General features: G+C 41.6%; 1 protein-coding gene and 1 long non-coding RNA gene across 20 annotated transcripts in view; one reads left to right on the plus strand and one right to left on the minus strand.

Annotated features, from left to right (window-relative positions):
* CLASRP (CLK4 associating serine/arginine rich protein) overlaps nucleotides 1-3,307 on the minus strand; it is a 739,455-nt gene extending 736,148 nt beyond the window's left edge. For 4 of the 19 annotated variants that reach the window (XM_078660966.1, XM_078660964.1, XM_078660960.1 and 1 more), the window contains exon 1: nucleotides 3,195-3,290. The gene's annotated coding sequence lies outside the window, so the exon portion shown is untranslated. Of the gene's footprint in view, nucleotides 1-3,190 lie in introns of all 19 variants that reach the window. The other 15 variants (XM_078660959.1, XM_078660947.1, XM_078660949.1 and 12 more) reach the window with 7 other exon arrangements.
* Nucleotides 3,252-26,965, plus strand: part of LOC144781894 (uncharacterized) — a 47,890-nt gene continuing 24,176 nt past the window's right edge. The window contains exon 1 of the long non-coding RNA XR_013601081.1: nucleotides 3,252-3,274. This is a non-coding gene — a long non-coding RNA (uncharacterized LOC144781894). The remainder of the gene's footprint in view (nucleotides 3,275-26,965) is intronic.

The raw sequence follows: 26,965 nt of genomic DNA on the forward strand, positions 1-26,965 counted from the left end.
GGGATATAGAGGAACAGAGCTTAAATGTCCAGGTTGTTCCTGCCCGAAAGAATCACTGGGCCACTTCCTATTTGCATGTGCAGCTTACAAACAACCAAGAGAAAGGTGGTTAAAACCTGTTTGTAGGAATTTGGGGGTGAAGGACCACAGAATAGCCATGCGTATTATTCAAACTAATGTCATTCCAATGCATATGGTTTGCGGGGTGGCCAAATATGTGGCGAATGCTTGGTTCATCAGGTCAAAACTTTTACCCGATGTTTGAATTGTTTTCATGTATAGCTTATTTGTGTTCAATATATACGGGTTGGAATATGTTAAATGTATTTTGGATACTGTATATTGTACTTTTATGAAATTTGTTTCGAATAAAGTATTTCAAAGTTAAAAAAGCATAAATCATCATCGTACAATTGTATCAGGCATGGATTACAATGTGCAGACACTCAACTCGAGCAGTAGGGAAGAACAGTGGAGAGAAATTAGGAAGCAGACAATAGTGTAAACCATGAAAAGATGGGCGTGAGAACAAAAAACAGATAAAGGGAGAGTGTGGACAGACGGGTGTGGAAACCATATAAATTGGGTAAACAAGGAATGAGATGAGTGAAGAGAACTGGGAAAAGCAGATTTTGGAGTGCAAGAAAGGAAAATGATGCGAGTGGAAGGGGGGGGGGAGAAAAGCTGACCTAGAGGCTAAAGTAAAAGGGGAAAGAGAAGAAATTGGAAGGGAAAGAGAAAAGCAATTGGTGAGGGGAGAGTAAAGAGTAGGCAGAAACAGGCAGTGCATGAAAAGAGAATGGAGAAGAGGAAAGGAGGGAGGTGAGAAGTAGATGAGGAAAAGCAACTAGTGAGGAAGAGCGAGAAAGTGTACACCTCTGCCTCCTAATGTATACAGTGATACAATATCTAAATATGAGGAATGACAACTATCTTTCCTGGGCCAGTCTGATCTCATGTAAAGCTCTGCTGACCAAGAAACACAATAGTGATTCTTTCATTGTGCCATTAAATACTGTTTTTGTCATCACAATAGTTATTCCGGATTAGGAAAAATAAAGCGTCAGTCATACCATCAAGATTAAGTTTTACTGGAGAACCACATTCTGACATTTCATGACACATAACATGACCAGGCTGTGAGACAAAAACTCCCACTGCCACCTCTTTCGAAATTAAGTGCCACATTCAACCACTTTCAGATAGGGTCCCACAAACACACTTTTAAATTAATAAAGCATGAAATTCAACTGAGCTTGCCCCCCTGGTGTTGAGCGGTGAGCTCTCACACATCGCTCAATAGAGGTGGGCGAGCCACTAACAGCTCAGGGTGAAGTCCTCTTGGAACCCCGAACCTCAATGGCCTGAGCTTTCACAGGACATGTGGTATAGTGGCTAGAGATGCACATGGGGAACTCGCAGCGGCGTAGCCAATGAGTCATGAGGCAAGTGCCCCCCGCCCCCCCCCCAGCTGCTGTTTAAATTGTACTATAAAGAAATAATCACTCAAAATAAACAAGTTCGAATTTTCACAGCATCAGAATAATCAAACAGGAGACGCATACAAGACGAGTCATTCACAATACTTGTTGCATCAGAACACTTCCCAACTTCAAACCTCCAGGGCGTCAGAATACTGAAAAACAACTCACTGCACCACAGGGGTCACAACCAATGGAGAGCTACTACATCTGGACACTAGCAACACAGCACTCAAAAGGTGGAAACGAACATCAAAACTCCGGAGGTAAAACACGTCCACCCTTAACCTCTATGCAGTCGTTCCAGTGCCTTTTTACAGGCTCCAAAGTCAAACATCAAAGTGCCCGTAGTAGCGCCTAAATGCACACTAATTTGAAACGTAAGCCATTTACAAGAAAATATACTCCGAAACAAACAAATGCACTCTGATGGTTATACACACACAGTTCGCACACTCGAAACAAGTATTTCTTTTTAAGTGTGCAACAAGTCGCACAAACTGTAACAAAAGCATGTGCGCAAATGTGTACATACTTTTTTAGTAAACATAAATCCTCGCGCACAAAAACACGGTCTCCATACTGTAGGAGCTTCCCAGAATCACACTAGCATGCACACACAACTTTATACTTCTGTATTGTACAGAAAACTCCACCGTTGTTACTAGTGTGCATTTTTTGTTGTGCCGTGTACTAGCATGCATGTAAAACGGTTGTACGCAAAGTCCAGAATGAAGATATGTTCTTTGGTCTGATCAGAACCCCCTACATATATTCAACTTCACCTACACGCATGTGCCCAAACATGTATAGCATATGCACTTGTACTAACAGTTAGCCAGTTTTGTACTTAGACATACCTTAGTAACGGACTCATAGCGCTGCAGATAATTACCAGGAAAATGCAGTGAGGGGACTAGTCAGATCCCGACGCAGTGACACGTACAAATAAACCAAGCCATGGCCACTTAAAAATAAAAAAAGCCTATATGAACCCGAGCCCAGGTGAGTTTTCCACACCTACCACACTACCTTTTGTACAACCCTAAATTCATTGTGGTCTGCTATGTTGGGAGGTGTAGTCACATCTCAGTGCTCACAAAGAATGAAATAGTGTTAAGTAAAAGAACGCATTGATGTGGTAAGCAGAGTCTGCACAGAACTAGTTTGCTTCGCTTTGCTCTTTCAAGCAGGTTAACTGTCCAAAACATCAACAGAACTAGCTCCCTTTTACAAACTCGATTTCCCTATCCAGCGTGAAAGGAAAGGTTATTTTACCTGTCTAAAACGGACCTGCACTTAGAAAAGCACCCATTTGACCAGAATCACTAAATTAATTAACGAAAAAATAAATGTTAAGAAAATGTCATCTGCAACGGATTTTACCCTTCAAAAGTTACTGCTACACTATACACCAGCAACTTCAACTGTCCCTGCGAGAATTTAGACCTGTACACATGACTACATTTTTACACATTTACAGTTTGAGCCGTTTGTTTGTGTCCCGTTGAGGATTTCAAAAACAACTCCTTTAATCCAACAGCAGAAGCCAAAAATCTCCATCCAAAACAGAAATCAATAATTAACCGGATCGTCCTCCTAGAGATGATAATCTGATCTCCGCGTGCTTAGCTTATAAAATATTTTCTCAACCACGCACTCAAGGTCTGTCTGCGTGCAGAAAACGAAAAGCAGGAGAAACGCCATACCCACACTTTAAAAGACCACAATGTCTCTCCACCATCTCCCTCTCTCGCAGTTTGCAGCGTAGCCCAAACGGGGAGGCTTTGCAGGTAAGGTAACTTCCGGTGCAACCAGAAGTGCGTAAGAGTCATGCTTGTCAACCAGCTCTTAGTTCCGGCGCCACCGGAAGTGCGTAGAGACCAGCTTTTTTTTCTTTCTTCAATTTTAATAGCGCGAACTCGACCCGAAGCGAAGGTATCGGAGAGCTTTTCAAGAGCACCAAGTGGATACGGATGTTTTTTTTAGGCACGGGGAGCTTAAATAATATGCCCAGAATCAGAGAATGTTTGAGCCGACGCCGAGACTCGAACTCGGTTCCCCCGCTTCAAAGTCGGCCTCTCTAGCCGTTAACAACCAGCTCTCGTTTTGTGGTCGAATTGATGCAGGAAAATCGAAAACAGAGGCATCAAAGGCAAATGAACTACTAATGGGGAAAAGTTAAATGTTTGATTGGTGCAGAAAATCAGAAGTTTGCCTGGAAGCACCTTCAACAGGCTTATTTTCGTGCCGTGCATTGCATTCTGGTACATGCAGTTGTATAGATTCATCCTAGGACCTGAACATAAACACCCACTGAAAAAAACAAGAACAGCGCAGAGTGAAATAACTTCTGACTTGCCGTAAATAAATTATACAAACGGTCCGTCATTTCAGCCTGACGTCCATTGTCCGTTATTGATCTGATAGCGGACATCATTTGTCCGTAAGTTGGGCACTTTCTTTTTACGGCCTTCTGGTTCCTTATGCAGCTGGCAACTAATGTTGCGAGTATCCCAACTGGCTTTCAGTGCAGCGTCAAAGATTTTAAGCACTGAATGCATTTAATAGATATTTTAACAGTACACATTAACATTGTAAGACATTTGAAAAGCTCTAGCTTGTTCCATTTGCTCCTTTTTTTGTTTGTCTGGCTTTTATTACAGGTTTACATTTTTTACTATTCCCGTCTCAATAGGACACTTCGATTTTTACTTACATAGCAGATTAATGTTCATTTAAATTGAGCAGTTCATGTTTCAATCATTACTGTTTTAGGTAGATGTATGTTGAATGATAGACGAACAGAGGGACATCTAGATGGGTAGGTAGATGGACTGATGAACGGAGATTGTAAATGGGAGGATGGGTGAATAGTTAGTTTCATTGGTCGAGAGGAGAAAAAATGGCTCTGGATGGATCTTGATGGGTTGATAAATAAATGGATGGAGAGACGGACGGATAGATGGATGGGACAAGTGATGTGAATGAATATGTGTAAGTGGAAGAATGTTTGTGGGTGGACCGATGGACGAATGGGTGGCTTTTAGGTGCTTAGATGGATGAATGGATTGATGGGTGCTTGGATCTTGGTGAGAGAGTGGATGGTGGATCCTGCTTGCTTCATTGATGGATAGACAATGGGTGCCTGTATGGATAAATGTGTAAATGGATGTTGGTGGGTTAATAACATAGCTGCAAAGTTTTCAATTTGGCCCAGTGTTACATTTTCTGTTTTTAGATTACCTATGTGTGACATTTACTGCATTTTGTGTGACACTTTGAGTGACATTTTACTGGAGCAGAGGGGAAAACAGAATGGTGGGGATAGAGAAAGAGCAGGTGGCACAAGTAGAGGGGGGATAAAGATTTAGTAAAAGAGACCAGAGACACACAGGGGCTGAAAGTGAAATTGGGAAAGAGCTGGGTGGGCATGAAGGCAAGGGTCAGAAGGAGGATCACTGTTGTTAAAGTCTAGGCCCATTTACACCATTTTCTCCAAAGGGGACTGTTGCAATGTAGTAAATGTATTTTGTAAGGTAAGAAAGTCCAGTAGACGTTGGTATTCTTAAGTTGGTATTTATTAGTTAAAATTAGGTAAATATAAGGTAATAAGGAATAAGGAAGGAGGCCCCACCGGGAGCAGCATCCAGCTGCTCAGCCCACTCAATCAAACTGACCACACATTCAAATCATGCACACAGTAACATTCCAATGACATCACACATACACAGGCTGAGCAGCAGGGAAGGAGATGATCAGGATATAACATATCTCCCTCTTTTAAAACAATGAAAAACAAAAGAGATAAAGTGAAACTAATTATAGTTTGTCCTGATGGTGACAAAATCAGGATTACGAATAAGTAGTACATAGAAAATGATTAACTGTAAATAATATCATGAAATGAGCAGTCAACATAGAAAATGAGTAACTGTATCATGAAATGAGCAGTCAACATAGAAAATGAATAACTGTAAGTAATATTATGAAATGGCAATATATCATCATGAAAGATGAAAAGAGGAATAATATCTTCTCGCACAAAATCAGAGAGTAATCACATAGAACCATCCCCCATCTCAAATAAAAACCCAAAATATCACCATTCATGGCAGTTGGCCAGACTGTTACGAAAAGTAATAAAAGGGAAATAAACTAAACAAGATGGCGTCCCAATAGAATAACCAATTTAGGATGTAGGAGTTACTACGCTATTTGAAACATACTTAAATAAAGTAAAAAGAACAAAGCGCATAACACCTAATGTATGGGTACATGGCTACCTAACGACTCTCTGTAACTGAACACTTCTTATTGAAAAGAGCACTTGCGTGGTTCAGCAAAATAAAACATGAATAAACTTAACTGAGGACTCTGCAGCCTCATATAATTTGATCACAAAGAAATGGAGCACCTCAAACCATGAGCATGTATGTGGCTCCGCAACATATGCATCATAAAATTCCAAACTGGAGAACTAAACTTCAGAAAATACAGGAGCGCCTCAAACAATGAGCACCTATGTGGCTCCGCAATAAATCTAAAATACGCACTAGCATTGAACTCCTCAAAGTACATCAAAATACACACTAGCATTGAACTCCTCAAAGTTCTAGAATATACACACTAACATTGAACTCTTCAAAGTTCAGCAATAAATGTAGACTTTGCACAACTAATCGTAGTAAAGTGTGAACTCCTCTATTTAAAATAGAGCACTATTAATTAAGTGGTTCATCAAAATTAGTATATATGAATATCAACAACTAAATGAACACCTCAAATTAATTGAGCATAATTGTGGTTCATTTCCATAAATAAATTCAAACATTGCCACAACTCTGTATTTTAAAACTTGACCATTAAAATCGACCTTTAAAGTAAAGTGTACATAAATTAATTCATCAATTTCAGTAGATAACAGTTCCATAAATATTTCAGAACATAACATGTACATCAAAACATATATTATGTAGTAACTTGTAGAAAATAAGAAACTAAAATAATAAAGGTAGTCACCGTTGTCATGCTGGACGTTGTGAATTGTGAGACTTAAATAAATAAATAGTACCTTGTCTCTTGAAATATAAACGAAAACATTCCAGAAACTAGTAGGGTTTAAAACAAGTTAGCGTGTCAGTCGCTATGACACGATGATGTAAACGATGGCAGACACCCATAAAGAAAATCTTCATGTCAGAATTGCTGTTGGAATGAAAAGGCTCGTTCAGTACTACATCAGCGGATTAAATGTCTTTTATATCGGAAAATGCCTGAAAATTGACGATGGCATGCAGTAACTTTCACGCTGTTATGTCTTCGCCCGATGGTTCACAGTAAAGATGCGTTTGATTAAAGACGATGATTCATAGGCTGAGAAGATGTGCTTTAACAAAGGCGGTGAGTCATAGGCTGACATCACGGAAATAGAACACGAGGAGAGCTCCCTTTCGCCAACTCCTCAGAGCCTTCTGAAACGTCATCACACAGTGTGAAGTAGGGGAAGGGCAAGGATCGCTGTAAATCAACTGACAACTCAACCGTCATCTCCAAACAGGACGGTGAGTGTCAGAATTTTTAGTGAAAGGAATTGTTACAGTTCCGTAAAGTTGGGCGCGCTGGCAGCTGTTAAGTTGATCACGCTGGCACCCAATTACCTCTTAAACACTGCTCCGAATAACTATAATTGTTAATGAAAACGGAAGTCACAGAGTGAAAACAACATCGTAGTGTGTACACTTGCTTGTAGATGGTGAATTGAAAAGGTAGTTATTTTCCCATGAACGTAGCGCTCATTTGTTTCACAGCTGCAATTTACTTTTAAATAGTCCAGATATCTGTCACAATTATCTTCACAGGTTATGGATCAATTGAAAGCAGCCGCGCCGCCTCAATTAAAATGCTTAAAAGTTCATATCTTTGCCTTGAATTATAAATAGTTAGTTCACATCTTTGCCCTTATAGCAATAGATAGTCAATTAAAGTTGGGCTCTGAACATCTTGACGAAATATATTTAAGTTTTCCACTGTTTCTCTCTGACAACAGTCATAACTCGAAATTTTGATGCTCTTGCCAATAAATCTCCTAGTTTAAAATTTAATAATTTGCACAAAGACCAACGTTTGAAACATACCTTTATTGATGTTTCCTGTAGGCTGTCAGATGTGACATGACACCGGTGGGGCATCAAAAAGCGTTGCTTGTCTTCATTTAAAAACTTTTCTTCATATCTTGTAGTTCCATATTGTAAATTTAGTTCCTGCACACGTAGTTCATTCTCCCTCGTCGCCATTGTTGCAATGTAGTAAATGTATTTTGTAAGGTAAGAAAGTCCAGTAGACGTTGGTATTCTTAAGTTGGTATTTATTAGTTAAAATTAGGTAAATATAAGGTAATAAGGAATAAGGAAGGAGGCCCCACCGGGAGCAGCATCCAGCTGCTCAGCCCACTCAATCAAACTGACCACACATTCAAATCATGCACACAGTAACATTCCAATGACATCACACATACACAGGCTGAGCAGCAGGGAAGGAGATGATCAGGATATAACAGGGACAGTTCTCGAGGAGAGTGAGAAGTGAAAGGAAACAAATCACTAATTATTGTTCACAACCCAGTGCAACCAATGTGGCTACACCTTAATCCACTTGACTCTTTGATTTGAGTTTAATAATAAATTCAGAAACAGATCAATGTAGATTAATATCAGCAAAGTCGTATAAAAGTACAAAAAGATTAAAGTAAGTCCAAATCTCCTTAAGAGATGTACCCTGTATAGTACAAAGCAACCCTCATTGACCACTTTGAAAATTTGGGTATCACTGATAAAGTTCTTGACCTACTTCAGTCATTTTTAACAGATAGGTAGCACTCAGTTCGGTAGGGAAACTTTACGTCGAAGCCCTTTTCCCTCTCGTGTGGGGTCCCTCAGGGATCCTCCCCGAGTTCCCTTCTCTTCAATATTCATGTTATCAAACTCTCCTGTCTGATTAGATAATTCGGGTTTTAACCCACTTCGTATACAGACGATACACAGATTGTCGTTTCGGCATCAAACAAAGTAGAATTTAATACCTCTCAATTTCATGACTGTATGAGAGCAGTCAGTAACTGGATGAGTAAGCTCTGCCTTAAATTGAATTTGGAGAAAACCGAGGTCATTCTATTTGGCAACAAACCCCAATTCCGGAGCCGAGCATGCTGGTATACGGAGTTGGGAACTCTCCTCATCCCGGTCCAAAAAGTAAAAAATATGGGCATAGTCATTTACGAGAAATTGAATCTCAACAAACACATCCCTTCAGTCATCTCTTCTAGTTATAATACTTCGATAATAATTAAGAAGATTCTTCATGTTCATTCCCCTTACCTCTAGGAAAACAGTGATTTCACTTTTAATCCTTTCAAACCGGATTACTGTAATGGTCTATACGTTAAGGCCCTAAAACAGTACACCAGGAAACTGCAAAGTGTTCAAAATGCAGCAGCCAGACTTATTCTTGACTTGTACAAATTTCATTCTGTCTCAGCTTATATCAAAAAGCTGCATTGGCTCACAGGGACTAACCAAATCAAATGTAGGCGCTGTGTCTCACTTATAAAGCCTTACACGATTCCGGGACCCAGGTACCTTAGACAATCCCTCTCCTGGTACATTCCCAATCGAGATTTAAGATCTAAAATACATTAATGATCTTGCGCCCTAGATTTAAGAGGCTTAAATTGGGGGGGCAGCTGTTTCTCCTCTGAAGCTGCAGTGCTTTGGAACAGCTTGCCCATAAATATCAAAGCAGCTCCCACGTTACTGAATTTGAGGAAACTGGTTAAAACTTGGCTTTTTAATGCTTAGCCTCCTCTGCTCCTTTCACACCGTAACATCCCAACTCAGCGCCAAGACACCCTTGGGTAATCGTGCGCTTTAAAAGTTTACATAACATAACATATAGCTCTGAGTGCAGGTGTGTCTTTAAAACCATATCACATGGGGGACCATGTCTAGCTTTGTGTGCAAATAAATGGTTGTCTGACAATCATATGTGCTATATTGGAAATGCAACATATGTTTTTGAACTTTCCAGTAAATCAGAAAACTGGGTGGCATGGTAAGCCAGGCAGCCTCTGTGCTACCCTAATTTTGTGTTGCATCCGTAACACATCTCATGGCAGGATTCCAGACAGATTGAATGAATAAAGTTTATTGTGCAGGATAGGAAATAAAATAACGTGGCAGTTAGGAGCATTCTTCACATGTACATATGACTGTGAAGGATATTTAGGTGTGTAACCTGGTAATGGCGCTGATAACTTAAGTGTTAACAGAATGCTCCTGATTTCAGCCTTGCTATGCTGACATGTTGCCTGCTGTTCTCCAGGCTAGGTGAAGAGGAACCCCTTGAACCCAGACTTATGCCACGGGCAATGTGCCGGCCCAACGGTCATGAAATGACAGCACCATGAACTCATTACACCCAGCCAAATTCACCACCCGTACACCGCTCTCTATCACACAGACCTGTCAAGTGGTGCTAACCCAGTCCATAACAGTTGTGCCAAGCAACATGCAACACTGGATATAGTAATGCATACATGATACAACTGCAGCATCAGCACCAAGCCAATTTCAAACCACAAGATGTAACACTCAAGGCAGTATCATGCCACACATAATCACACTGTGACCAATGAAATGTCACACATAACCAAACTTATAGCTTGTCTTCTATAATTCTAGGACCGATGGAAGTGAGTCCGAGCTGTGATTTCCCAATTTTCTCAGACGTCTACATTAGATCCCACACCTCAAGCCAGTAGCATGGGTCAGGAATAATGCAAGCTCCCCTTTTGCTGCACATTGCACCAGTTGCTCCGGTTGTAAGCCACGCATTGAGGCCTATGAGTGTATATTACTGCATAAGTGCCAATGCGCTGTGCGTTCATCACACAGTGACAATTTTAGTACTGATGCATCCTAAACAACGACGCATTTGTTGAAAACGGGTAAAACACACTCAGGAAATTATGCAATGGGTGTGGCAGGCTGCATACTTGGAAGTGTGAAGTTACTTTCACTTTCACTTACTCTCTGTTAGTCTGTGCTGGGTGCTGGAGTCGAAGCGTGCCTGGGGGATAGAGAAATCATTAGCAGGTTAATCATTTCAATTTCAATTCACTATGACTCTTAAGAATCACAGACTAACAAACAAGATTAGTTGATTTATTACGAAGCCAAAAAAACTGGGCGTACAGGCACTTCAAGATGAGGATGTAGAAATACATCAGAAATAATACGAAGCCAAACCTGCATGTTAGAAACGGGATCCCCGGCTGGCCATAAATAAAACACATTAGATAAAACACACACTTTTACAATGTGCCAACAGGCACGGGCAGGATTTACAAGGGATTATGTACAGGACAGGGCCACCTGGACCACTGTCAGGGGTATGCACTTTTAGAACTAGCACTTGTAGAAATAATACTTTGTAGGAATAATATTCAGCACATAAAGCATATAATGACGGTAGCACCAAAATAGTACGTGTAGCACACAACCAGGAATTCCAGGTAAAGGGTAAATACCTCCTACGCAACCCTAACCACTTTAGAAAAATCACGCAGGGAACTAGGACCTTATTCCCAGGACCTATAGAAGGAAAACACCATCACCTAAGCATGTCACATTTAGCAAAGGGACCGAAGCATAAAACACATTGCACATGAGGCATCAAAACACATTCACCTAAGCAGGTCACTTTTAGCAAAGGGAAGGAAGCATAAATCAATCACCTAAGCAGGTCACTTTTAGCAAAGGGATCACATAAGCAAGTAAATCACAAATGCGCAGGGTGCACATAGGCACAACACTAGAACTGTCCCTCAGGCCAACTGGCCTCGCAAGGGCTGAAATGCTCTTAGTCCAAATGTCAGGCAAGCTGCGCAGGTAGCCAAGAACACAAGCCTAAACGTGGCAGTTGCCCACAAAGTGCTGGGCAACTGGTGCAAACAATGATGGGGCCAACGTTGGAGCCTCGTGGGCTCAAGAACACAGGATGGCCATCAAGAGCCTCTCTGGGGCTCTAAAACAAATAGGGGCGATGAGCCTCTCAGGGCTCGTGACACAAAGAACTGGCCCTCGAGCCTCTCTGGGCTCGTAAGAGCAAAATGGCACCCTGAGCCTCTCTGGGCTCGAAACACAATTGTGGGCGTGGGGAGCCTCGTGGGCTCGAAAACAGAAATGCCCCTGAGCCTCTCGGGCTCTCAAAGTAACTTGCCTCCACGAGCCTCTCTGGGCTCGTAAATCAAACTAGGCCGCCTGAGCCTCTCGTGGGCTCGCAAAACAGATGTGTCGCCTTGAGCCTCTGCGGCTCGTCAACCAATGGCGGCACTGGCGGTGGAGTCCCTCCTCGGGGGACTCTGCAACAAATGGGGCCCCACGGGCCTCTCAGCCCGAAGGCACTCTCACTGGAGGCGAGGGGCGGGCCCCGGCAATGTGCCCCGACGCCCCCCTCTCCTTCTCGTCACTCACCAGTTGTCTCGCTGGGGACTCCACTTCGGTCTCCCGGCTCCTCTGCTGGGCTCTCCCGGTACTCGGGGAGCCAGGCGGACGGCGGCACTTCTCTCTGGGACGGCGGGGCTCTCCTCCTGACCATGGAGCCCCGCCTGTACCCTCCGTCGCCTTCCTGCTCGCTGCGGGGCAGGACCTCCGGTCGGGCCACGCTTGGATTGGCCGGCCTGTCAACCACTTCCGGGTCGGCGCAGGCTGCGCGGCGGCCCGGCGGGGGAGACAACAAAGCAAATGCTGGGTGGGCACCGGCTCGGCTTGTAAATAAGTAGATCGAGGCAGGCACAAACACAACCAAAGAGGGGCAATGAGCGGCGCGGGCAGCCGCACCGAAAATCGGCAAAACGGGTCCAATGCCGGGTGGGCACCGGCTTTGACAAATAAAGCGCTACAAGCGAAACAGCGCGCTCTTAAGCGCCTGCAGCAGAACAAGGCACCAGCGCTAGGATGCCTGCGGGTAACTATCGCGCTCTATAAAAACCACTCCAATCCAATCCAAGGCGCTCCCAGGCGCTAGGGGCAAGAATAAAGCGCTCACAGCGCTATGGGCCAAAAGCAAAGCTCCAGCAAGGTTCTGGAGGCAGGCAGGGGGGCAAGGCTGGGCCCAGAGCCAGCTCACTGGGCCTCCAGGCAGGGAGGCACTCCAAGTGGCGGTCCTCCTGGCCCCAGCAACAGCAGCAGCCCCCTCTGGTAGGATCCTGGAAGAGAACAACTTATAAGGGGACACAGCCCCTTCTTATACTGAACAATCCTTTGTCTCAGGGTGCAGGGTGGGGGAGAAACCAGTCGCAGCTGGTTTTGGAGCACCCTTGATGGCTCAACCACCCCTTTCATTCACTAGGGAGGCTAGGGTCGTTAGACGCACCACAGGGGGCGAAGCCAGCATTGTGTGGGGGAAGTCCAGCCCCATTCAGGAACCAGGTGCAGCCCTCCCTCACATCACTCAGGGTGATCTCTCCACTCACTCCTGGGCAGACCCATCCAGACTTCCTGGAGCCAGGCTGGCCAGCCAGCTCCAGCCAATCACGCTCTAGCACCCTCACTGTACCCACACATCAATGTCTAGAAGTGGCACTTCCCCACTAGACACATACAAGCCGCACATACCATTGCGCAGCATTCACTCTCACGAGTTCGCACATACCAAATTCGAGCCTGCACTCCCCACACATCAGGAACTAACATGGACACACACATTCCCCATGCATTCCTATGGGAGGGCAGGCCAGCCACACTACACGCACGCACTTTACCCTGGGACATAGGGAAAAAGTGCGCAGAGACCCAAAAATCACTAACACAGATCACATACTAAAAGCAAAAAGATTAGGGGTGAACCTGCCAGAAGGGCCAAGTCCAACACTGCAGATGAAATTAAGGCGGTGCAACATGCACAGAATGATTAGTTCGAGAATCAGGATAGAAAAGATTACAGAGCGAACATCCAAGTTCCTCTGCATCAAAAGTTTGTGGCAATAAAGCATTAATCTGTCCTTACACTGGCACTAACGTAGGTCAAGCATCTTTCTAAGATGCTCTCTCCCTCACGCAGCAAGACAAAATCCCCGGCTACTTTCCCTAGTTACGATACATCAATAGCACAGGTGGTATCCTAGGATCCTTCGCGAGTCAAGCCATCCAGTCAGGCCACCTCCTCATAGGTACTTTTCCAGTGGGCAACAATGCTCCTGAGCTTAGTGAGATGACCTTTATTCCTAGGCTCTCTCCAATGAGAAAGTACAACAGTTCTCCACTATTAGTATAAACGCTCAATGTATCCCCTTCTCTCCTTGCCTAACTCCTAAAACAAACACATCATTCTAGCTAACAAAGATGATTGTTACACCTGCAACAGAAAAGTAAGAGCAGAATCCAGTGTTACGTGAAATTCCACTAATAAATCTACTGTGAGAATTTTCATGGAAAATGCATTTCAGGCCTACAGAATTCGACTAACATAAGAAAGATGTCACATAGATATTACAAAATTGCATATAAAATAAACACTCTTTACTGAGTACTTCTAAGTTAAGACGTTGCATAAGCACATTGAATACATGAATAATTGCCAGCTGTATACACTAATTCTGCACTTTAATGATTTCAGCTAGTTTCATCTAGTTTCTACATTGATTTCTTCACATTTACATTGAAATGTCCCACATACACCTCTATTCACATTATTATAATTCATGTTAGATCAGGTTAATACAACAAAAGGATATGTGTGGGTGCCGACTACTCGTGATTATGAGGCACCCCTACAAATGAAAAATGAATTCTGCGCTACATCAGTCCACCCCCTCTGATGACCTGTTTCATCTGCTCTCCTTTGGGGGGATGAGGGCTCTCTTGGGGCTGCCTTGAGAATGGAAATCTTTGATAAGCTAAAGGATCAATCAGCATTCTTTAGATCATTTGCTTACGCAAATGACATATTTGGGCTCAGTTCAAATATTAATTCACCTAAGCCAAAGTCTGCACTGAAGTTATTCTTAAAAAAAGTCTGCAAGCTCGATTAGTATGGCAAGAGATTGGCGGCCACATGCATCAACGTTGCCGTTTGCAATTCCTAAATTGCGAAAATTAAGGAATCACAATTTAGAAATCGCAAAAAGGCAATGCATGAAAAAATCGCAACTTTTTTTGCGATTCCTTATTTTTCCTTAATTGCGATTCACAATTTGCGAATCGCAATTAAGGAAAACCTTCCCATTGATTCCTATGGGCCAAAAGGCCCATAGGAATAAATGGGAAGGCATTCACATTTTGCGATTTTCAATTTGCGAATTCGCAAAATGTGAATGCAATTTCAAGGGCGCAGGGGGGGGTCCAAAGAACCCCTCCCTGCACCCCTGAAATGTACTTTTAAATGCAATTTACACACACACATGCCCCAAGGACATGTGTGTGTGTAAATTAAAACTTTCAAATATGTTACTTGTGCATGTTTGAAAGTTTTCGGTAAATTAGCATGAAGTTCAACTTCATGCTAATTTACCCCTTCCAATTTGCGAATTCGCAATTTAAAAATTATCATGCATTGCATTTAAGAAATCTCATATTGCGATTTCTTAAATGCAAACGCAATTTTAGAAATCTCAACTTGGTTGCGATTCCTAAAATTGCGAAAAGCATGATGCATCCAAAATTTGAGAATTGCATTCGCAAACGGCCGAAAATTGCGATTCGCACCGTTTGCGAATGCAATTCTCAATGATGCATGTGGGCAATAGTTTTAAGTAAATTTAAGCCCCACAATGAGTTGGTTTGTGGGAGTGCCTTTGGGAAAAGGCCACAACCTTATTTAACTTGGAATCATCCACATGGGATTGGAAGATGTACTGCTTTGCCCACTTGCGTAATCTGAATTTACGCACACCACTTACTCACACAGAAACTCCAACACTCCTCTGGAGGTGAAAAATGAGCTTTTTTAATATTGTAGGCAAAGGCAATAAGTCACTGAAGCTAATAAATTCTTAGGCACCGAGTGAAAGGCAATAAACAATGAATACACCACACTATATACATAAATATGAAACTGTGAATACAGGTATATAAACAGTTAATGTACAAAGCACCTCACCAGATTCATTTGCAGCACCGGAGACTTCAACATCCCTGGGCCAAGCACTGAACACCAAGTCGGGAACCCGTAGACCGGGGCTCAGGGAGTAATCTCTTCGGGCACCAAAGTTGTCCCGCGAGTGCGTCCACTCCAAGACTGAGTTCCTGAGCTCCACCCCACAGACACCGCTTTTTATAGGTTAAATCAACCTGTTTGAGAAGCCTCTAGCAGGCGCTCTCGCCCATCTATTCACAGGTGCTGGCCCCCATCTCTGCATCAGACCCGCCCAGACAGACCTGGCCAGATTCTGCTTGGGCTGTGCTGAGGCCAGAGACATTCCTTTCCCTATTCTACGGCCTTGGAGCTCTGTACGGCTATCCTCCCTATGTCCTAGAGATAATTATGGAATGAAAAACACTCTGAAGGTACACGATAACCTCACAAGGCATCCTCACGAGATGCCTCGCACCCATCTGTACTGGTTTACGTGAAAAACATGTTTATGTTACTGCTTAAGTGTAACTGCAGGGCAAAGCAGCACAAAATGGAAGTGCGATGAAATAAAATGGAAGATCAGAGAATTACATGGAATCGAGGTCAACATGTAATTTAGCACGTGTAAAATGGCAAATGCAGTACAGAAGACTGATGCTTCTTTTGAGAATTAACCTTTTGCCCTTAAGAGAAGTTACTGATATTTGGGATAAAATCCCAAAAGAGGAGATAATTTGTGAATTGTGTCATATACAAATCCAGGATCTCAATCATGTGTTATTTGTGTGTCCGGAATTACAAAGGGCAAGGCGTATGTTTTTAAAATCATCGTTTATTAAATTTAATATTAATTTTGCTCAGGATCGAACCTTTGTTTTATCCCCGCCAAATGAAATGGTCTGTCATCGGATATTCCAATTTTTAAAAACTTAAAAAAACTTTTTTTGCTATTTCTTAGGAAATGTTTAAAATCTAGCTATTAGGTTGTAACGTCTAATGGTTGGATATTGAAGAACTTTGCACTGTATAAAAGGTATGTTTATCCTTCTTCCCACTTTTTAATATACTGTTGTATTTTAGGAAGAAAAGGGAAACACTTTTTGTAGTGTATTTAAAATATATTTTTTTATTGTATTGGTGTATTTTTGTGGACCTACAAAATGAAATTGAATTGACCTGTTTCATCACAAACATCACAACTCCCTGTAGAGTGGACCAATGTAAACAGATGCCATAGCTAGTCTCCCCTGTCTAAACTCCTCCAAACGCTTAAGATTCTCATAGTGACTCTCCTGCAGTCTGTCCATTCTCCTTTCTCTCTCTAATTGAATTCTCTACTTGCTTAGACTGGTGCCACTTGTAAGCCCTTAGTATGCCCAACAAAACAATGACACAGACCACAACTATCACTCTTGGTTTCAAGATATAACCAAAGATTTACAAACCAACTTCCAACCTTTCCAAAGCCCTTCCCAAATGTATCTCAAATTCCGTCAGTTGCCAAATCATCTATCTCATGGCTACTCTCAGTAATGTTACCAATGTACTTCCTTGGATCCTTACTGAAGTCTGGTCGATGCAACACTGTTAGACCTTCAACATTTTACAGACTCCGCCCTCTTTTGCTAGCAACACATCTAGAACAAGACAGTTTTACCTCACCATAGCTCTTATCAAAACCATCTCTCCATCTACGAGCAACAACGACTGAGCTGTATTTATTGACAACTTATCAACTATAGTTGACAAACTTCTAATCTTGACATCATTTAAGACCACTCTCAAACTAGGTATCATTACTCTAAATACGTCTCCCACAATTTCCCCTGCACTAGTTCCACGTTTCTCTCTATGTGATGACATCCTTTCCAAATTCTTCAAATCTTCTACATGGTATATCTTTGGAAATACAACAGCCACATAACAGGTACCATATCATTTGTTCGGCACTTGAACATATGCGTTTCTCCCACATACAAAATATACATTTGGCACCACTTGAACTGCCTCTTGCAAGAACTTCTTTGAAGAAGCATCAATCAGAAATGAGTGTTCACACACTTTGTCCCACAAAAATGGTGTCATAACGCGTCTGAACCTGTCGGATGCAAAGCTTGCCTCATTGTTCCTAATCTAGAACTATGGGCCCTTAACTTCCCTTAGCCTTGTGAGCTAATTCTTCCTTGGTCCATTGAAAAACTTCCTCCCCACTGTCAAGTTTAACTGTTAGTCCTCCATTTCTATCTTCTACTTGATCTACACACGTTTTCTCTATATCTGTTAATGTACAAGTCAAGTTGTGTCTATGTGCATAAGCCATTTCTAATGTAATTGTAGGTACAAAACACTTTCCCATTTCTCTTCCTACTTATAGTAATCGTATTTGTTCAGATGTTTGTAAACTGGGACTTCTGAAATGACCAAATCATAATTTGAGAAATAGTACTTGTAATGACCATTTCCATAAAACATACTAAGAAGCAAACTTCAACTGATCCCATACATCAAAGGCAGGCGATTGTACCTAATACCCTCTTCAACCGAGGCAAGCAATTGCATGCACACATAACGGTGCCTCACATCCATAGTATCCACGTACTCTTACAACAATTTTGCATAGGCATTCATCATATAATCACCTATAGACAGGTCAACGAATAGCAAGCAACTAGTTTGCTCTATTAAACTACTATCGGATCCTAATGTACCCTCTTTTGTGCTAGAGGTGATAGGTGTGGATGTCCCATGTACCCCCACTCCCTTAACTTCTGCTACGTGTGAACCTATAGTGGACATAACAATAATTGCAGCTATCACTATGATTACTCCTACAATAAGTGTACCTATTATACATTTGTGCCTATGCTTCAGATTCCAATTTCAAATTAGTTTGTATTGTAACTGCAAAAGGACATCACAATTTCTTTCTCTCGCCTCTTACTGTTGTGCAACAAAGTTCTTGAACAGTTTCTTGAAATCTTGGAAAACAGTTATCAGTCTCTGGCACAATATAAACAAAGCAAACAGAGGTGCACCGCTTAAAAAATTGTAATTCTAATTCCAAACATATCCACAATGATCCGTAAATAGTTAAAAATCTTCTCTTTTTTATTTTATCATCAATGTGTATCAAAAGAGTCAGCCAACGCATTCCGTCCACATATATGTGGACTTCTTCAGGGCTGTAATGTGATAAAAGTATACATATATATAACTACTAACAAGACAAGACACTGAACAACAATAACAATATGGGACAAACCAATACATATAAACATAGCTACTGTAACAACAAAAATACACAACAACCTATATAATGCTGAAAAAACCCACAAATGGGTTAAATGCCATTGTGTAGGTACAGGAGAATGATAACACTTCTGGAGATGTTAAAATGCAATGTGAATGCTCAAGCAACATATCCTCAACTGTCATGGTTATATATGACATATTCTATACATTTTGGATAAACGAAACCAAACAACATAAATGGGTAGTTTCGTCAAAGGTTAACACACAGCAATTGATATGTGTAATGTCGGAGAAACTTAAACACGCCAACAATTAAAGGAATTTTTAATTTGAACAATTTGAATTATCACCTAGCAAGGGTAGCCCGTTCTTTCAGTGTTACTGCTTCAGTGTCTACATCCCAAAAAATGCCAATTAGTGGAGATGAACAAAAAGTAAGAAGCCCAGTCCAGCAAAAGGAACTAGAAAAGGCCAAGAGTAAAGGAGAATATACAATTACCCTATAGAGTGGAAGGAGACAAAGCACTTATATGGATAAGTATCACAAGGAAAATAAGAAATATCTGTCCTCATTTGAGAGAAGGAGTTTTTTAGGTCAGTTTTCTATGATCGTTGAGAATATAGTGTAAATTCTCAAAAACGATCCATCTGATAGAGATAAGTCCAGAAGACACGTACATTTCATAGAGGGGTATGTACTCGATGATAGGATGTAAATGGTCCGAAAAAACGAATAGTACATACCCAATAGGCCCAAAGCTTGAATGGACAATCGTGAAAAATCCTAAGTCCCCTGCTTATTAAGAGTTTATTATATTCTGTAAGTCAGAGACTACAATAAATCTTAACTCATCGGTTTAGAATATAAACAACCTACCCAGGAGCTCAGCTCTTTGATTCTGATAAAACCTATAGGATTCATAGTTCTTTTTGAGAAACACCTTAAATGTAGACTCTCAGTAGTCTGTTTGAGGAGTCCCATTTTATATTTCCCACTTCTCTGAATAAATACGTTACTAATGACCTTTAATCTTTCGTTTCACAGAGTGTGACTACAGACCCCCTCCTTCCAGGAGTGTTCATGACGCACTAGCACGGTGTCTAGAACGTATGTTTTTTCATCTATGTGTGTTTTCTTGTTGTTATTAATCACAACTACAGTGTTTAAAAAACAGTCTATTATCCATAATTTAGTCACTTTCAGCTGAAGGTTTATTATGCAATTTCAACCAGTAGGACCACTGGATTCTTGTGTTTGAAGCACCTATGCATAAATGGTGCTTTGCACTTTCTTAGCTTTGGACGTAAGTTGTGTCAGCCTTTGGCTGACAGTTCTAAATTCTCCCTTCTTCTTTGCTTTACAGAAACGCAGTGACGTTTTTCCTTAGATTAAGTTTGTATGTAGGTTGTGTGCTTCTGCATGCTTGTAATTCAATGTGTTCCTAACAGACACTTTTGGAGTAGTGCTAAAAGGAACTAGGGGGCAGATGCATCAAAGGTAGGAATTGTAAGACCTTAATAGCGATTATTAAGAAATTGCTATTCAGGAGTCGCAATTACCTATGCATGTAGGTTTCGCAATTTTTTTTAGATTCCTACATATTCCTTAAAAGCAAAACGCAATTTGCGATTTGTTATTAAGGAATCGCTTCCTATTCTTTCCAATGGGCCTACGAATGAATGGGATTGCATTCGCAATTTGCGAGTGCCAAATAGGTACTCGCAAATTGCGCATGCAATTTCAAGGATGCAAGGGGGCCAAAAGGCCACCCTGATGCACCCCCAAAAAGTAAGTATGCACCACAATGCACTTTGAAAAATGAATTTTTTTGCATTTTTCAAAGGAATTTCAAATTACCATCAACTTTAGGTTGATGGCAATTTGCTATTCCAAATAGCGAAAGCGCAGTTTGTGAATGCGTAATGCGTTGCATTTAGGGAATTACAATTTGCGATTTCCTAACTGCTCACAAAATAGGTAATCTCAAAATTTGCGATTACCTATTTTGTATATTGTTTTTAGGTTGATACATCCCAAATGGCAAAATACTGGTGGCAAAGTGGCAGATTCTGCGAATCGGCCCGTTTGCGACCCATATTTTGTTTGATGCATGTGACCCTAGGTTCCTTAGGTCCTGACAAAGAGCCAAATGGGGCATGGTTCGAAACATGTTGACCAGAAAGGAAGAGATTCATTGATACTCTTTCCTTTCTCCCCCTGATTTCAATCATACTTACTAGAGGCAGGAATACATTAGGGCGACCTACTAGACAGGTATTTTTAAATGTGTATGGCACCTTCACTCCACTCCTCTCCCACACCACTGTCTTCATCATAGACAATATTAAAAAGTGCTCCTGCGTATTTCGTCTGGTCGCAGCATCCCTCGATCCCCAGCGGATCAGGAAAAACCCCAATGATGAACCATGCCACCAAGGGGCAACCCTGGTGGGTGAGGGATTTCTAAGAAAAACAGAGTTTTTCTCTCATTGTGGAGGGTTTGTACATCGCTAGTTCTTCATTTTACTAGGTTCTCTTTTTGTGTTTATGATGTACTATTGGGGAGGGTGAACCCAGTTATTCCTCCTCCTCCCCCGTTAATAAGTCTCTCCTATGAAGGCCAATAACCTCAGGTCACTGTCTTCTGATGAACAAGTCTCTGAGCCCCTATCCTCTGCATGTACATCTTTCTGAACATCAAGAAGATGTAGCAATAAAAGGATAACGTCAAAACTGTTTGTACTCACCTCGATGCACGAGCAACCTTGGCCGATGCCCGGTGGAGCTGTCACATGCAGCTAAAGAGGAGTCTGGCCCTGGTTTCACCCCCTCGGCCGTCACCTACCCAGTCGGACATCTGACATTGTTTTCCTCGTTTCTCCCGTTGTGGTTCTGTTGTAGAAATAACGGAAAGCACATCAGAACCATTTGTATAGAAATACTGTTACAGATTGTAAAAATTTTCTTTGCTGAAACCAATAAGAAAGTCATGTACAGGAGTATTATATATAGTAATGTTGCTATTCGCTATGTATCACAATTGTTTTCAAAATTGTTTTTCAAAATGTAAATGTGAAGCGCTCTGATACCCAAGGGTCAATTCCGCGCTATATAAAACTCTATAAATAAATAAATAAAGTGCTTTGATAGCTCCGAGTCTAGCATGCGCTGTATAAAACTTTTCAAATAAAATGAAATAAATAAATGAATAAATAAAGGTTTAGTTTTACAAAGATTGAAACCCCACCGATCGGTCTTCCAAAGATGTTTTTCTTGTTGGCCAATGTGTGGATTGCCTGAAAGCCTTTAATGGAATTTGGTGTTACCGTCCATGTTTCCTGCAAGCATAAACTATCTCTGGTTTGAGAAAATCCATGGCTTCTTCATTGGCTGAGGTCGATTTGAGCCCTGATTCGTTCCAACTTAATAGTTTGATCTTGGTTCTTGTTATCGCCTCTTGTGTGCCTCCGAGATTGTTGGTTTGAGCCTTCCCTAGTATCCTGTGTTGTAGGAGTCCTGGCAAGATTGAAAGATTTCTTCTGCTAGGGATTTGCCCTCCCCTTGGTATGCAGTGCGTTAAGATCCAGGCCCAGTACTCTGATGTAACGACACAGCAACCAATGTTATGAATGGCCTAACAGATTCATTCAATGTATTACTACCACACCTAGCCAATAATCCTAAGCTGGCAAACTTTTCAGTTCGTCATTTTTACTTATTTCCATATTTTTACTAAAACATTTCAATATAACCAAAAATCAAAAAAACTCTTGTAGCGACATTCACATTTGACACCATTAATACAAAAACATATTACAAACAATATAAATGAAATACATCATATTAACACCATATACAAACAGAGGGAAGGAAAAGATGCCTCTAATTATTTCATTCATGGGGCACCAGTCCTAATAACATATAAACAGACAAGCGGCCGTTCACTCCTTTCTGTAGGCCTGCTTGTTTGCTGCGCTGGAATAATTAGAGGCATCTTTTCCTTCCCTCATCCTAATACCCCCCACGGGACCCCCACCCTTATGGCGGGCGGTCCCGAAATCCGATAGGATGGCGGGAGGACTAAGTCCCCCCGTCATCCTAATGACCCCCTCATTTTGATGGCAATGTGGTGCAGGGGGTGGTCATTGCCTATCAGTGGAATTACTTTCCATTTACCACTTTTTGTACACTTATATTTTTTTAAATTTTTCAACATTTAAATTTTTTACAATACTTTTCATAATAAAATTATATGCTTTTATTTTGTTTTGTTTCTAAGGCGTTTGAGTATTTTTTCATTTTAATTTAACAGGCATTTATTTTTATTGCAGCTTTATTTATTTTTTTGTCTATTTTCATTATTCATTATTTTGTGCTGTTCATGGTTACTTTCAGCCGTTGTTACGGTTCTTCGGGTTGGTAAGAAGTTTTTTAATACATTTTTGGGTTTTAGTTTTGTGGGTGGTAATTGGATTAGTTTAGTTAGTGTATTGCTTTTTAGAGTCATGTATTGATTCTAATATCTATATAATATATTATATATATATATATAATATATATATATATATATTCTTTACCATACCAAACTTCTGATGAAAGAAGGCGCTGACTCCGTGAGTTTCAATTCAAACGTATTTATTCCTTAATTCAGTTTCTGCTCAGACGCGTTTCGACGGACTCCTGCCGCCTTGTTCACTAACAATAGCATACTGACATTCATGCTTATATATACAGAAAAGCACATTATCACTGATTGGGTAGTCTCAGTTGATGCTAATAGCAGTTGCTATAGTTACATGGTTACACCCTAGGTGATGACGCTGCTTGACATATGACTTGCACATTTTGAGCCAACATGGAAAGTCTTTCTACTGTTACTGTTAATTCACATGTAACAGAAAATAGCAGCATATCTAAACAACATACTTCGTGCTTGAATCATAAAATGTGGATCATTGTGCATAACATTACTGTGAAAACGAACATTACAAAACCCCACTTTACACCAATTGTGGTTTATGTATGTCAGGCCCATGTATCAGCGAATCCCATGTATTCCTGCATACAGGGTGGACATGTCTGCTCATATAAGCCTGCTGATTGGGCTGGCGCTGTAATCTCAAAAATGCCAGATCCTTTGGCGCGCTCTGAGGGGTTGACAACACCTTTTATTATCCTGACTCGGTGAGTACTAGAGTTTAGCGGCGTGCGTGCCCTGTTTGGCCCTTAACCCCAGTGCAGTTAAACTAATGTTTGTGGATCAACGCTCCTGCTGATTTAGGGATTGCGAGCGGGGACCTGTCACTGTTATTTTACATTGCAAGCGCTGTTCACTGACGGCCGGGGGTTGCCTGTTGTGTGGCGTGGTGTGAGATGTTCGCTGCACTGTTGTATGTCTATTCCCTATAGTGATATTTCTGTGCACAGTGTATTTACAGTGAATTTTAAAATATGCAGTTGTTCACGGGTACTCAGGAAAATGGAAGCAGACGGGACGCTGTGATGTGTTTGTTCAAATGTGGACACTAAGGGCCTCATCCGCATTCAAACCTGAAGGGATCTTGGAGTTCAATAGAATTATGTATCTAGACTCCAGGCGGCGTAACGCAAGTTTTCGATTTCCACCTCTTGGGTTCTTGGGGATGCTGTCTATAACAAAGTATGTTAGACCATCCGCCTTGCCCTCATGGGACTCATGAATGTGTCGCGCAACTGGGTATGCCTGGTCCAGGTTTGTAACCGCCCTCAGGTGTTGCAGAATTCTCACATGGACGGGATGAATAGTAGATCCCACATACCTTTTGCCACACTGGCACGTCAGTACGTACACAGCAAACTCGGTTTTGCATGTGAAGTGTTCCCTTAAGGAGTATTTCTTCCTCCTGAATGGTAATTCGACCTCAGTGGTATTGATGCCATGCATACAGGCCTTGCATTTCATGCACTTTTTAAACCCCTTTTGGGACTGTAGCCAATTTTTCTTTTTCTTCAGAACCGGTGCATTAACCACCAGGGCATTGCGCATAGATTTGGCTTTTCTGAAGGATATCAGTGGACTCTCGCCTACTTCACTCCCTATAGTAGGGTCATTGTGTATCAGTGGCCAGTGCCTTTTTAAGATTTTACGGAGGTTCGAGTGGTACCGGTTATAGCCTGTTATGAGTCTAGGGGGTTGTCTTGCCTGGCTTTGTGTAACTGCTTCATTCGCCACTGGAAATATTAGATCTTTTCTATTCTTGGTATTACACTTTACTTCTGCTTTCCTGCATGTTTCTGGGGAGTACCCTCTTTTTTGGAGTCGCGTGAATAGATCAGTTTTGGCTTTGGCAAGACCCTCAGTTGTACTACAATTGCGTGTCATCCTGAGGCATTCTGCATAAGGTATCGATTGCTTGAGAGAGGTGGGGTGGAAACTGTGGGCATGCAGAATCCCATTACCTGCAGTTGGTTTCCGGTATGTACGTGTTTGGATTCTTTCCTGTTCCACAAACAACTCTATATCTAGAAATTGTATAGTTTCTGTGCTCGTGTTACAGGTAAACTTTAAATTTAGAACATTCTCATTCAGTTCTTCTGTGAATTTCACAGCACTTTCCACATTACCCTCCCACAAAATGAATATGTCGTCAATGAATCTGTTGTACACAACCACATTGTTTTCCATAGTTTCTCTGTGCTGTACCCATAGTATCTGCTCCTCCCACCAGCCCATGTGTAGATTCGCATAGCTGGGGGAGAAGCAAGTGCCCATGGCCGAACCTTGTACCTGTTTGTAGAGCAACCTATCAAACATGAATGTGTTGTTCGTAAGACACCATTCTGTCATTGCCAAAAGCATTTGAGTGTGTTCAAACAGACTTATAGGTCTTTTCCCCAAAAAATGTTTGATGGCGTTGAGGCCATCCTTATGTCTGATGCTTGTATATAAAGCTTGGACATCCAATGTCATGAACACATATTCCTTCTTCCATTCAACGTCATATACTTTGGATAGGAAATCTCCTGTGTCTTTTATATAGGCAGGTAGTTTTTTGACTTCCGGTTGCAAAAACTGGTCAATAAATATGCTTGTATTTTCAAACAGGCTCCCTATCGCTGAGATTATTATTATTATATATATATATATATATTTATTCACTGAAAAAAACAAAGGTTACAGGGACATTATAGTTAGGGTCAATTTTCACTCGTATAAAACCATTGAAATTCAGAAGTTATAGTTCCCTGAGCTACCTATAACCTATGCCCCCGCAATGCACTGCTTATGACCTCACATATTACATCACTCATGACATGGTCAGTGACATCGCTGATGACATCTCAAATTACATCACTAATGACACCACCCAGGGACTGAAAGTATTTTGTAAGAGTTTATGATTGTTAAACATAGATACTAAGGTACTACAAAAGTTAAAGTAGTATACTAGGTGTACTACTAATAAGTGATACTACTTTTAATATATATAATGTGAGTGGCTGTGTGACTGCATGTGACCTTGTGTGCATGGGTTTCTGAGTGGCTATATGGGTGTATAAGTGGTTGTGTGAGTAACTGTATTGGTGAGTGAGTTGGTATGTCAGTGGCTGTATGGGTGGGTGAGTGATGGTGTAAGTGGCTCTATCAGTGCGTAAGTGGTTGTGTAGTGACTGTGTGGGTGAGTAAGTGGGTGTCTGAATGGCTGTATGTGTGAGTGTCTGGGTGTGGAGTTAGAAGTCCCCAGGGCTGCGGGGACTCGTGGGGCACCCCTGCATTTCTCTTGTGTCAAGCCCTGGGGAGGTGGTGACCCCCGGAGATGTTGGAGGCCAGTGCGGGCCACCTGTATCAATATATATACATGCCCCCGGGACCTGGCCCACCCGGGGGCCTATATTAAACAAAGCACAGGAGCCCGTGCATCCTTTTTGTTTGATTTCCGGCAGGAGTCGCAGATCCAGCACGACTCCTGCTGAATTTGTTAAAAGACCAAATGCTTTTTTGGCCCTGGGGACATCTTTAGTATGATTAAGAACACCTATCATAGCGCCAGAAAGATGAGATGACGGGGTTGTTTTTCACTCAGTGCAGAGAAGTATGTAAAAGTTGGATAATTGGCAA

Source organism: Lissotriton helveticus, chromosome 9 (assembly GCF_964261635.1).
Source record: "Lissotriton helveticus chromosome 9, aLisHel1.1, whole genome shotgun sequence".
NCBI lineage: Eukaryota > Metazoa > Chordata > Amphibia > Caudata > Salamandridae > Lissotriton > Lissotriton helveticus.